The following is a 13,114-nucleotide window of genomic DNA, read 5'->3' as shown; positions in this document are numbered from 1 at the left end:
TTTTTATTAACTAATAGTGGGATTGACCGTCACATTATAACGCACCCACGGCTGAAAAGGCGAGCATGGTTGGTGTGACAGGGATTCGAACCCGCGACCTTTGGATTACGAGTAAAGTACCTTAACCACCTGGCCATGCCGGGCCTTTTTTATTTGGATCGTTGCTTGATTTAAATCCACGAAATTCTTAAGAATATGCTTTTAATAAGTATCCTAATTAAGTCTTAAGAAATGACTCTTACTGGGATGTAATTGTGTCTCGTGAAAGTGTTAATTACATTTAACTGAAGGAGTAATGACAAGTCATATTTCAGTTAAGATATTACCAAATCTGCCTTTTAACTCAGGCAACGGCGACAGCTGCGTATCTTTCAACTCTGTTAAGATGGCCTGATGGTTTCGGGTGCTCGACTCAGAAGTTGAAGGTTGCGGGCTCAGCTTCCTGTCATCGAGCTTGCTTGCCTTCTGAGCCGTAAAGCGTTGGTAAAAGAACAGTTCAAGAGCTGGCCATGGTTGATGTTGTCTAGCTGCCTTCTCTCTAATATATCATTTGTAAACTAGGGACGGCTAGTGCAGAAAGCCAAAGTGTAACTTTGCGTGAAATTCAAAACGAAACCCAAACCAATCAACTAACTATTAAGAATGACGATATGTCAACATTCAACTTCGTTAATAAGAACAACAACTCAATTAAGAATGGAGATACGTTACTTTCCAACTCAGTTAAAAATATAACAGTATTTTAACCCATTTAAGAGCAGAGTGATGTGTTATGTTTAATCTCACTTAAATAGTAATAAAAATTAACTCCGTTAAGAGAAATTAAGAATTGACAATATATTACGAGTACTTGTACATATGTGTGTGAATTATAAGCGCTTCTGTTTGCGTGATAGTATGTGTTTACTATGGCCCAGTGTTATAAGGAACCATTCAATTTCTTTGACGGATGTGTACAAAGTGCGCTCGGCTCTTTTTATCAACTTATTATTTAGAACGGCTGATTTTGAATGCCATGAAAGCGATAAAGAATGTTGCCTCTGGCCAGAAAGTCCAAGTAAAGTATAGCGTGATAGAACGTTTCGAATATTTTTTATTCTCGAGGTCAAAATTTGTTTCTAAAGGCTAACTCCTTTATTTGTCAAGAATTTTTGGTTTACTCTTAAGGATTTATATCTGTTTTGATATTAAATAAAATAGACGTTAGTGATGCCCATGAATAACATTAGGTTTGTTTGCATTATGTAAAACATTTTCCGTCATTACGATGCACAATACACTAAATCCACGTAACTATTGAAATACTTGTACTGTCATGCACTGGTTACAACAATAAAGACATGGTAGTACAATAAAAAGAAACAGCAACTAAAATTCTTTTTTTGGTTCCAGTTTTTTATTATGGTGATATATCATTGAGGATGTAGGTTTTTCAATGTTATCATGTGTTTTCTTCACAGTATTCTGTTGATTACAGCTTACGTGTATTTATTCTATACCACTACATTAAGGTCTTTAAGAAGTCAAATTTGTATAAAAGTTTTCATGTAGATGTTCTTTCAAAAAATTCCTTCAATAATTGATCTTATCTCAAATATGATCACTTAATTTAACATCTACCATTAAAATTCTGAATGCATTGTTTTCTCAGAGAACATTTCTTCTTACACAAATTACAGGATTTTCGTTTCTAAAGTCGTATTGGCTTGAGGCTAAACATTAGAATTATGTTTGAACGTGTATTGTTCGAAACGTCTAAACTTTATCACTGTTAGAGACTAAGTTGTTTGATTTTTATTATTTAAGATAACAAGGAACAAGAGCAGGTTGCCCCTAGATAGAACTGGCTAGTTAATAACAATGATTTTTTTTTTTTTTTTACCGACAGTCAAGTTAAAAGTCTCGGAAAAAAAGTCCACGTTCTACTCTTATATAAGGTCAAGCTGTGTTTCCCAGACAGCATCCACCTATCAAGATTTTATTTGTAATCTGTTCAATATTAATATCTCGATATTTTTATCATTTTTGTAGAACGCAATGAAACCGAATATATTGTTATACAGTCTTCAATTTTATGGTATTTGTATAGTAATGATCTTCTATAGGAAACCTATACTGTTATTAGTAATGAGAAGAAAAACAACAAATTGTCATATAGTTTAAATAGACAAAGACTGAAAGCACTTAATACTTGTGTATAAGAACAGAACTACTTTATTCAAAATGTTGTAGTAATACGTGTATTTAGTGAAGAAAAACGCTAACTGTGGATTCGTTTTAATGAAAAGACTTTAGTTACAGCAGTAAACGGTGTTTTTATTATCTGAAAACATGTGTGAGATAAAATGTAGTCAACGTTTTGGTCTGGATAAAGGTGGCTTATTCTAAATACTGACCATATTTTTCTCCTTCAATGAGCAACATTTATATTAATTAGAGAAGCCAATATTAGCGGGTTAGTGCAATGTATTTCTAGCACACACTTCCAACATCACCAATTTTGACACAAACAAAAAATTGTGAAAAACACTGACAACTATCTAAACTACTCCATGCGACCTGTAATAAAGTATCTTTATACCAACTCCCATGTAAGTTGTTTGATATACACGCGAATAGTTCAAGAAAACCCCAGATTATTTTCCTTGTTTAAAAATGCACCTCAGTGGCACAGCGGTATGTCTGCAGACTTCTACTGCTTGAAACTGAGTGTCAAAGAGCAGAGCTCTTTGTGTAGCTTTGTGCTTAATAACAAAAAACAACAACCGTTAGAAAACTGAGCAAGCGACACATTTTAAAATTGTCTGTTTCTCTCTTTAAGACTTGTAAAGAGTATCTTTGTGCTAAATCCCAAATAACTTGTTCGAAACAGGACTAAATAATTGACCACAACATCTAAAATTATAAGTGTATTTAACCTTTTGACTCTTCTAAAATGAACCAAAATGGGTATGCTCCATACATATGTACACAAAAATGTGGATATATATTTTTATATATCGTGTAAATTGCCTGAAATACAGTAGAGTAATTGTGCAAACAAATCTTAAAATTACGTCTTTTGTGGCATCCTTAATATCTTATAATTACCACAAATGGGCAAGAATACTACTTTTGTTTGTAAATGTGTGGAGTCTATAAAATATATCTTCCTACGATTTCCATGTAAATTTGTCAAACTATGGCTGAGTAATTAACTAAAAATCTCAAAATCCACCTTTTGTTGTGAGATCTGACTCTCGAAAATGAGCATCTGTATGCCGATATGTTAAGCGCATGAAAATATATGTCTGAGCTAATTTCCATCTTAAATGCTATAAATACGACCGCACAGGAGCCCAAAATATGCATTTTTGTATTGTTTGACCTTTGACCCCTTCAAATCCTTAAAAAGATCTGAATACAAAAAGAAAGAAATTTGTAACTGAGTGTATTGGACTAAGTTATAACTCTACAGAAATTCCCATTATCCATTGAGAAATGAAGGAAAGGCAACTGATTGAAAAGTGTTTGGAAGAAGAAGAAAACAATAACAAATATTGTACGTCTCTCTCTGAAGACATAACCAAAAGACTTAATTTAAAAGTATAGCTTATACAGTATCATCATCGAATGTATAAGACAAGATCAGATGCTTAACAATATGTATATGTATTTTTGGGTGTGTGTAGTCTTATAAAAGTAATATACGTAATTACGACAGACCATAACCATAATATATACAAAAGACGTGTAACATCAGACATTATTTTTCATGGTTGATCTTCAACTATTCCGCCCAACACCTTTATTTCACTATGACAATGTAATTATGTTTGTTATATCATCTATTAAATAGATGATAAATTTATGCAAAAACGTTCCTTTAAATCAGAACTAGTTTGTCACGAATTTGCGAAGTTGGTATTTTTAAATCTATTCGACATCACTTTCCTTCATTTTAATGTTGCACTCGCAGCGAAAGAGTTTTAATCCAGATGCACCTCATTATTAATTATAATATACATTTAAGTATAATTTTAAAAACGTGCTGAATTCATTAAGACCATAAATATCAAAATTCTGATATTCCTTTATTATATTATTACAAGAGATTAATTGTAAGATAACAGTAAAAACTGAACATAGTCTACCATTGTTTTAATAAGACTACAATAAGAAATTAATATGTTAACTATTGCTTTATAAGACAACTATAAGAAGCGAATATGGTCGACTATTGTTTAAATAAGATGACAATAAGAAGTGAACATGGTTGACCATTGTCAAGTTAATAAAACTTCCAAGGTACATGCAAATCAAGACTGAAGATGTATTCACACCTATGTCCTGTGTGACAGAGTTGACAATCCATATGACTGTGTTATTTCAGAATGAACTAAAACAGTGATGTCTAAGAACATATTTTACTACCACGTGTATAATAATTACATAAGGTAATTTTATGTGATCTTACCTGGGATTTCATTAATTTTATACATTACTCTTGGACTTGAATCACTCTAGTTGGCAAGCCATATATAAGATGTATTCACTTGTAGACAGGGCATCGTTCATCACTCGTGGAAAACAAAAAACAAAAAAAGCCCAAAATGATTTATTTTCGTTTCGATAGATTAAGCATCTTTTGGTCATTTTCTTTAACCCGCGGGCCTTCTAGGGGATTAATCTCCATAACTGAATTGCTTAGCAGATCACGATAACAAGCCCCACGAACATGGAACCCTCTGATATTGAGCCATAACAGAAATAAATATATCTTCTTTACTTTTAAATCGAACATAAGATCAGCTTCGATAAACATAAAACATATTACGTACGAAGAGATAACGCTTGAATGTCAGATCAACCTCAGATACTTATCACAAACATATTGGTGGGTCAGCCTGAAAATAACATAGAATCTATCTGGAGAAAATATACGTTTTAATGATGGAATTAGTAGAACAATTCTTTTGTTTGAATCTAATATAAAGTTCAAAACCTAGACTTAATTTTGAAGTTTATAATGTTATTACTCGAAGTTAATGATTGTAAGTACTTTTTAAGTATTTAGTTTTCTTTTTCACTTTAAATTTACGATTATACTTAACAGATTTTAGTGTTAAAAGGTCATCTGTTCAGGAATGTTAAAACGTTTTTTTTCATTACTTCATTTCGATGTTATTTTATTCTACTAGCTACAGACTTGATCAGTGATGGAAAGGTAGGTTATTCAACTTTAACTTAAAAAATCTAACAGTCTTCTCATGTTATTTATTTCCAAGTCAGCATGATTATATTCATGTGAGAACCACTTTTATCCGCGATCACAATCATAAACTTTTCAACTACATCATTCAAAACTCATGTTATATTCTCTTGCAGATAACAGGCTATATATACACTATGAATAAATATCAATTGCATACATGTTTTTCAGTTATACAACGCTTGAAAGTCAGTCTTTTTCATTCACGCACTCCAAAAATACAGTTTTTTCTCTTCAAACAAAGCCTTGACATAGTCATTTTCCAAACCTCCATTGGAAGAGGTACGACTTCCATAAAATGTTATGAAGATTATATATTGCAATTCCGTCTTTTACTTAAATTATAGATATGAAGGCATCCTCATTTTCCACCATTTATCATCATGTGAACCGTTTGTTCTTCTGTGCTTATCTCCACTTATGTTTTTTGTTTAAAATATTTGGGAACGTCTGGCACCGTCTTGCGTGATAATCAGCCAAGCTTGTTTACTATTAAGTCTTTAATTCATCTAGTTTGACCCCTTAACACATGCTTGTTCTAGTCTTTTCCACATGAACTTCCCAGACTCTTGTTTTCCTCTTGGTGAGTTGATCCTCTCTCTTTTCTTTTTTTTTAATCAAACACGAAACAACATCAACGCACATAATAATATTTACTAAATTTAGACAGGCTTTATTTTTGTTAAAACATATATTTTTAGAAGCAAACCAAACTAAACTCCAAATGTCAACCATTCCAACACTCACTTTTTGGACAAATTAAATGAAAAAGATCTCTCCAGTCTCAGCACAGTGGGCATCATACAAATAGCCCATTATGTAGCTTTGTACTTGATAACAACAACAAAAAGAAAAAGAAATGAGCAGTTATGGTAAGTTTCGTAACAGACAAGATCTTATTGTACTGATAACATTTCAACGTTATATTCTTGTTATCTTAAGTCTAAAACTGTCTTAAAAAACAACTTTGATCGAGTTGTTTTTATTTCCTACAATATTTGAGCCCGGAATAGATAGGTGGTTAAGGCGCTCGACTCGTAATCCCCGTCACATTAAACATGCTCGCCCTTTCAGCCGTGGGGGCTTTATAATGTGACGTTTAATCCCACTATTCGTTGGTAAAAGAGTAGCCGTATAGTTGGTGGTGGGTGGTGATGACTAGCAGCCTGACCTCTAGTCTTACACTGCTAAATTAGGGACGGCTAGCGCAGATAGCCCTCGAGTAGCATTGCGCGAAATTCAAATTCTTACAATGCTAAAATAGGGACGGCTAGCACAGATAGGCCTAGTGTAGCTTTCCGCGAAATTCAAATCAAACTTACAATATTTAACGAGCCATTCCTTAATGAGACTGAAACTTTTTCGTTATACTTTATAAAATGTTGTAACTAGAAGAGATCAGGATATTAATTACCTCTCTTTACTAAGACAGTAGATGCTCCAATTTATTTGTAATTGTTTTCGCCATTTTATGAGAAGTACAACTTCAAATTATATGACAAATACTATAAAAACTATCTTATTATTCTTAGACGTTCTTTACCGCTCTTATTCTTTGATATCTCTTTAAGCTGGTAACTATCCGCAAACCTCGGATTGATCTTACCCTTTTAGCCTAACTCACAGTGTTTTTGCATTTATCCGTCTTTCTTAAGCCTACCTTCTACTTACCTGCCACGTTAAACACATCTTACAGTTCTTCTTTGCTTTGACTTATAATTCTACTTACATTGATCCTCATTTTCAAACTTGTGTAATCATGTTTTCTCTGTTGGTCTAACCCTTTTTACCTATCTGACCGTCTTTCTGATCTATTTTATTTCGTAAGCTCGTCTTACTGCTCTTCTTAAAATTAAAACCCTCCTTAAACTTATTACAGAGCATCTAATTTTAACATGCACTATTTTCTTTTTATGTTTATTCATCTCCTAATATCATTATATTAATTCACCTCCTGAGATTACCTACACTATCCTGGTTATTTTTACTCTCACTGTTACGCCTGTCTTACCATTTTGTGGTATTACTTATGTATTTATCAAACTTGCCTTATCTCTCTATATTAAACTGAACATACGAACGTTCTCATAATGATCGTCCTTCTTCAACCTGCGATACCTTTTCGTTTTTACATTTAATCACCTTCTTACATTGACGTCTCTCAGTGAACTAGCTCTACTGACTTCCTTAAATAAATTGTCCTTCTTACGAGTCTCATAGTTCTTCCTTCATTGGCCTAGCATGATCAGATGGTTAGGGGCATTGACCCGTAATCTGAGGGTCGAAGATTCAAATCCCTGTCACACCAAACATGCTCCCCCTTTCAGCCCTGGGGGCGCTATTTAGTTACCGTCTATCCCATTATTCGTATGTAAAAGAGCTTATAAGTTGGCTTACACTGCTAACTTTGGGACGGCAGGCGATAGCCCTCGTGTATTTTTTCGCGAAATTCAAAAAACAAACAATATTCCTATATTGATCCTTTTTCTTATATTAATCCCCTATCCTAAGCTTATCGTAATTTTTTAACTTCACCAATTTTTTAAAGAGAATTTAAATGTCTTACAGTTATCTTTCAAGCTGCCTTACTGCCTTCCTTACACAATTACATTACTATTTTGTCCGCCTTCGGCTTATTTCGCTACCTTTGTTACATGAGTCCTTCTCTTAAACTTGTTACCGTTGTCAGTTTTTGTATACTTTTAATATGTCTGTCTAGTTTCCATGGCCCGTCATGGCCAGGTGGTTAAAGCGATCGACTTGCAGTTTGAGGGTTGCGGATTCGAGTTCCACTCTTCTTTGGTAAAAGAGTAAGTAGCCCAAGAGTCGGCGGTGGGTGGTGATAACTAGCTGCCTTCCCTCTAGTCTTACACTGCTAAATTTCGGACGGCTACCACAGATGGCTCTCGTTTAGCTTTGCGTTAAATTCAAAATAAACAAACAACCTAGTTTCCATATGCTTCGTTTCATTTATATTTCGTTTTAAAGGTTCTGTCCTATTATTGTTCATTGTTATTTATAAGATCTAGTCTTAAATATATAGTACTATTTGCCTTATTGTTTTAGTAACAAAGACATGATCTATGCAATAGACGTTAGATATTCAACAAACTGTATTTGGTCTACAGAAATTTCTTATCATGACATACATACCCAGAGAGAAACAAATAAACACATAAACATATTTTCAAAGTTAAGTTTGAATTGCAATAAAAACATCTGAGCTATACATGTAATAAACTAGATGAGCACTTTAATATCAAAACTAAATTAATTTCTTATGGAAATGTTTATTGATTAGAAGATTAACACAAAAATGTTAGCCTAACAGTCATGGACATTTTGCTAGCAGAAAATAATTCCTTTAATCTGGTTATGTGTTTTATTATGTTTTAGAAGAAAGTAAGTGCTATACTTCGATTGATTTCAAATATTTTTGCTCGTTTTTAAACACAACGTTACACAGCTTGCTGTTTGTGCCTTGTCTGTCACAGGGATTGAACCACGAATTTTAACGTAAAAAGATCTCAAGCTTACTACTGAATCAGTTGGGGGTGAACGTAAAGCTAAAGAGTATAACACAGCTTTAAATTTATGTTTTTGTCCTTATACAAACAATTTTTTTTTTCTCTAATGCAACAACTAGGGATTTCACTAGTTCTGATCACCTCTCTTGTGATATATAAATCAGGATAATTGGTTTGTTTATATTAGATTAACTTTCGATAAATTATTCATAATTTTGGAAAATTACTCAGCGAAATTAATTAGACGTTAGGCATCGTTTTTGCCGTTAATTTATAAACTCATTTTTTTCAAAATAAAACATATTAGACTGTAATAGTATTTTCCGATGTATTTATATTAGTTAGAGATTGGTATTAATGCGTGAATAAACTACAGGCAGAAACTGAGAAACGTCTATAGTTTCTCGAATATGAGAAGAATATATTGAGGTAACACAGAAGTTGGCCCGGCATGGCCAGGTGGTTAAAGCACCCGACTCCTAATCCGTGGGTCGTGGGTTCGAATACCCGTCGCACTCAACCATGCTTGCCCTTTCAGCCGTGGGGGCGTTATAATGTTTCGGTCAATCCCACTATTTGTTGGTAAAAGAGTAGCCGAAGAGTTGGCAGTGGGTTGTAATGACTAGCAGCCTTACCTCTAGTCTTACACTGCTAAGTCGGCTAGCACAGATAGCCCTCGTGTAGTTTTGCGCGAAATTCAAAAACAAACAAACGAAACAGAAGTTATCAGTGTAAGGCATTTCATTTTTCTTTTATATTAAGTTGACGGCAGTTGACCACAAAGACAAAATAATGCATTTTTGCACGATTTATTCACATAATGGTAAACATATTCAATTTCTGAGAAGTTAAATGATAGAAAATACAAAATGGTATTTAAAGTAAACGTAAATGTCGAATTTAACAACTTTTGGATAGCAAGCACTGTACCTTTCTTTTAAACTTTTGGCGTCTCAGTCTGAGAGAGAGAGTTGCCAACTGAGATCCCAACTCTCATCGATTTATGTAAATTTATAGATCTGTAATATCTTAACTATATAGCTTCAAAGAAATATTGGCGAATATCTTCTTGGTATTTTGTACATAATAATACAACGGTTTATCTTACTCGAAAAGAACTTCGGGAATTTGAAATAACGCAAAGTATTTGTGTGTTTATATTTATCAGTTTAAGTAATGGAAACCTTCCGAAATACACAAAGTATTTGTTACGTATTCATATACTTTATTGATCTTATGTGATAAATGAAATATGTTTATGCTGCGAGCTAATCTTCTAGAGCTGAGGTTAGCTCCGTAATAAGAAAAAAAAAAAAGAACTATGCACTCCGTGCTGTTGACACATGACTGCTTTTAGCCTAAAACATTAAAATATTTATACACTTTATACTGTTGAGCGCGTGCCTACTTTCAACCTTCGTCACTCTGTATCAGATACAAAGCCCAGATTGAGAATACTGGAGAAACATTGAATAACTAACCATAAATATTTATTTGATGTCTCAGCTTTCACTTCGATTATAGTGTTTCGTCTATCTCAATGATTCTCATATGTTTTCTTCGAGAACCACTTCAATGAGGAAAAAGGCCCCACACACCACCTACCGGTCTTATCCCACCAGACTTTGCTGGCCACCAGACAAAAACTCACCAGAATTAATGGAAATAATGACGCTACTTTTGATGAAACTTGCATTTTGGACCAGCCTACGAATCATCTGGAAGACCCTCGCCAATCACCACTGTTCAAATTTTTAATATCTATGGAATAAATATAATTTGAAACTGTTTGAATGGTACTTTATAGCAAATTATGGAATACATAAACTATAAAGTGCATGGTTAAATAAAAATAACATAAATATAGGACACTTTACTAGTGTTTAAAAGCCATTTTTTTAAAAATTCCAGTATATGTTTCTATTGAAATCACATTTCAGGTTCATGTGTGACGTCTCCATGCATATTAATAACTGTTTTTATTTAGTAAAATACGTTAACACTGCCTTGCTTTGATAAGTACGTATGTTATATACTTATTACACTTATTATGGGGTAAGAAACCTTTTTCTAACGTTTCAGCTACAACCAGTCTTAAACAACCGTAAAATAGAACACATAACGAAGCTCTTATAGTATTTCATTAATATAAATTGCACAGCTCAGCTTCTCATATTTCTTAATTTCGCAGCTTCTGACGTGTCCAAAGACGTTTAATCACATTTTATAAGAACGATATTCGTATGCAGATGTAAGCTATAACCTCATGTTTAGTAGTTATATTTTAGCGTTATTTGACAATATAATGCATCCACTGTAGTGTTATTGCTGGTGATCTATGCTATAAGTCTTTTTGAAGAAAAATGTTTCTTTCAAGAGATTTTCAAACGATGAACACCAAAAAACACAACATTTCAAAATCAGAACCTCTAATGTTTAATACACAAACAAGAAAGCCTAACCCTGGAGTATTGTGGAAAGCAATGGGCCCTAAATTCACATCAGAGTACTCTACAGTAATACTTTTATTGGTAAAATAAAGGATACACTTGCGTCATTGCAAAAAAACTGGGCATATCTCTTAGTAAAATTAACAATCCATTAAATACAGTCGAAGAGAACTCACAAAGTAGAGGGCCAAAAGCTGCAAGCCACATCTTGAAACCAGTGCCTGCTGAAACAGGAATTACAGTAGTTACATTTGGCTACAAAACGGACAGGACCCCGGATGCAGGCATAATAAAATTTTGTGTGGTCTAACAGTGACCTTGTTGTCCCTCACAAAAGCTTCTTGTGATTAACCGTCAGGTATTGGTTTTATAAAGTGTGATTAACTGCCAGGTATTGGTTTTATAAAGTGTGATTAACCATCAGTTATGGGTTTTATAAAGTGTGGTTAACTCTCAGTAATTGGTTTTATAAAATGTGATTAACCGTCAGGTATTGGTCTTATAAAGTGTGATTAACCATCAGGTATCGATTTTATAAAGTGTGATTAACCATCAGTTATTGGTTTTATAAAGTGTGATTAACCATCAGTTATTGGTTTTATAAAGTGTGACTAACCATCAGTAATTGGTTTTTATAAAGTTTGATGAATCTCCTGTCATAAAAAATTAGTAATTAGTATTATAAAGTGTAATTAACATCAGTTGGTTTTATAAAGTGTGATAAAAGCAGCAATTAGTTTTATGAAGTATGATTAACATAAGTAATCGGTTCTATGAAATGCGATTACAACACGATAATCAGTATTATAAAGTGTGATTAATCCTCATCAATCAGTTTTATAATGTGCGATTAACTGCAGTAATGAGTTTTATAAAGTAGTATTAACTCTTATTAATCCGTTTTATAAAATAAATTTAACCCATAGTAATCATGATTTACGATACTGTCAATATACCTCTATATATCATCCAAAAGTATTACCTCATGAAATAATAATTTAAGAATTTACGTTAATATTTTTTTACCTAACGCGTTATGATTCCTTTGTGAACCTATGAAAATTTGAACCTGCTTTTACCATACATACGTCATATACTACAGATATAGATATGTAAATATAAACAAGTACGTATATTAAGGCACAATATTAAAAAGAATACTGAACAGTTTATTATATTTTACAAACTGTTTATAAAAACACCAATAGGATATAAAACATGATTTATATTCTGAATGAACGGTTCGGTTAATATGTAAACTCTGTTGTTTTAATGGAAATAAACACTCAACGATCCTATTATGATAATATGGTGCAACAATACTGTTTTTGCTTAACAACACAAACCGTGTAAGTGTAAAAAACGTTATTATTACCGTGAAGAAGAAGACAATATTGGAGAACGTTTGAATTTCACGCCTATACTTCCAAGTATTCACATAAATATTTAGGTTTCAAAGTCTTGATTTCTCCCGAAAGTCCTCAGCCAACACAAATAATAGATTGATCTCAACGCCTACGACATATGAATATCCATATGAAATTCTTGAGAATTGTCGTTGTCTATTGAGAAGTCGACACGCCACCCATCTCTGCTAGCTGAATGGGTCCAGATTTTCCTAGCTACCCTTGCTCTGTACCTCTCAAGTAGAACGGAAGCTTCGAGCTGCACAGGCGCGTGCCACTGCCGACTTACGTAAAACTTTCTTCCTCCATCCAAAGCTTAACGTGTGGTTTGCCGAAAGCCAAGGCACAGAACGCATTCTGGGGCTGACAGATCTTCTCATGAAAAGACACAGCAACGGTTATCCAAGAACGCCTTGACAAAGTGTTAGTGACTCTTGTTTCTTGTAGAACTTTTAAGCTAATTTTTCTCGTGTTTAATTT

General features: G+C 33.4%; 1 protein-coding gene and 1 long non-coding RNA gene across 7 annotated transcripts in view; one reads left to right on the top strand and one right to left on the bottom strand.

The window, feature by feature from the left end:
* LOC143232783 (diacylglycerol kinase beta-like) overlaps nt 1-13,114 on the top strand; it is a 234,384-nt gene that overhangs the window by 106,735 nt on the left and 114,535 nt on the right. The window lies entirely within an intron of this gene.
* On the bottom strand, nt 9,983-12,741 carry LOC143232785 (uncharacterized). The gene is made up of 2 exons (XR_013017733.1): nt 12,604-12,741; nt 9,983-10,539 (listed from the first exon to the last, which is right to left on the bottom strand). It is a non-coding gene; the product is annotated as an uncharacterized LOC143232785 (long non-coding RNA).

This window comes from Tachypleus tridentatus, chromosome 11 (assembly GCF_004210375.1).
Source record: "Tachypleus tridentatus isolate NWPU-2018 chromosome 11, ASM421037v1, whole genome shotgun sequence".
NCBI classification, from domain to species: Eukaryota; Metazoa; Arthropoda; class Merostomata; order Xiphosura; family Limulidae; genus Tachypleus; species Tachypleus tridentatus.
The sequence above is the reverse complement of the archived record's forward strand: the minus strand, read 5'-3'. Positions and strand labels throughout refer to the sequence as shown.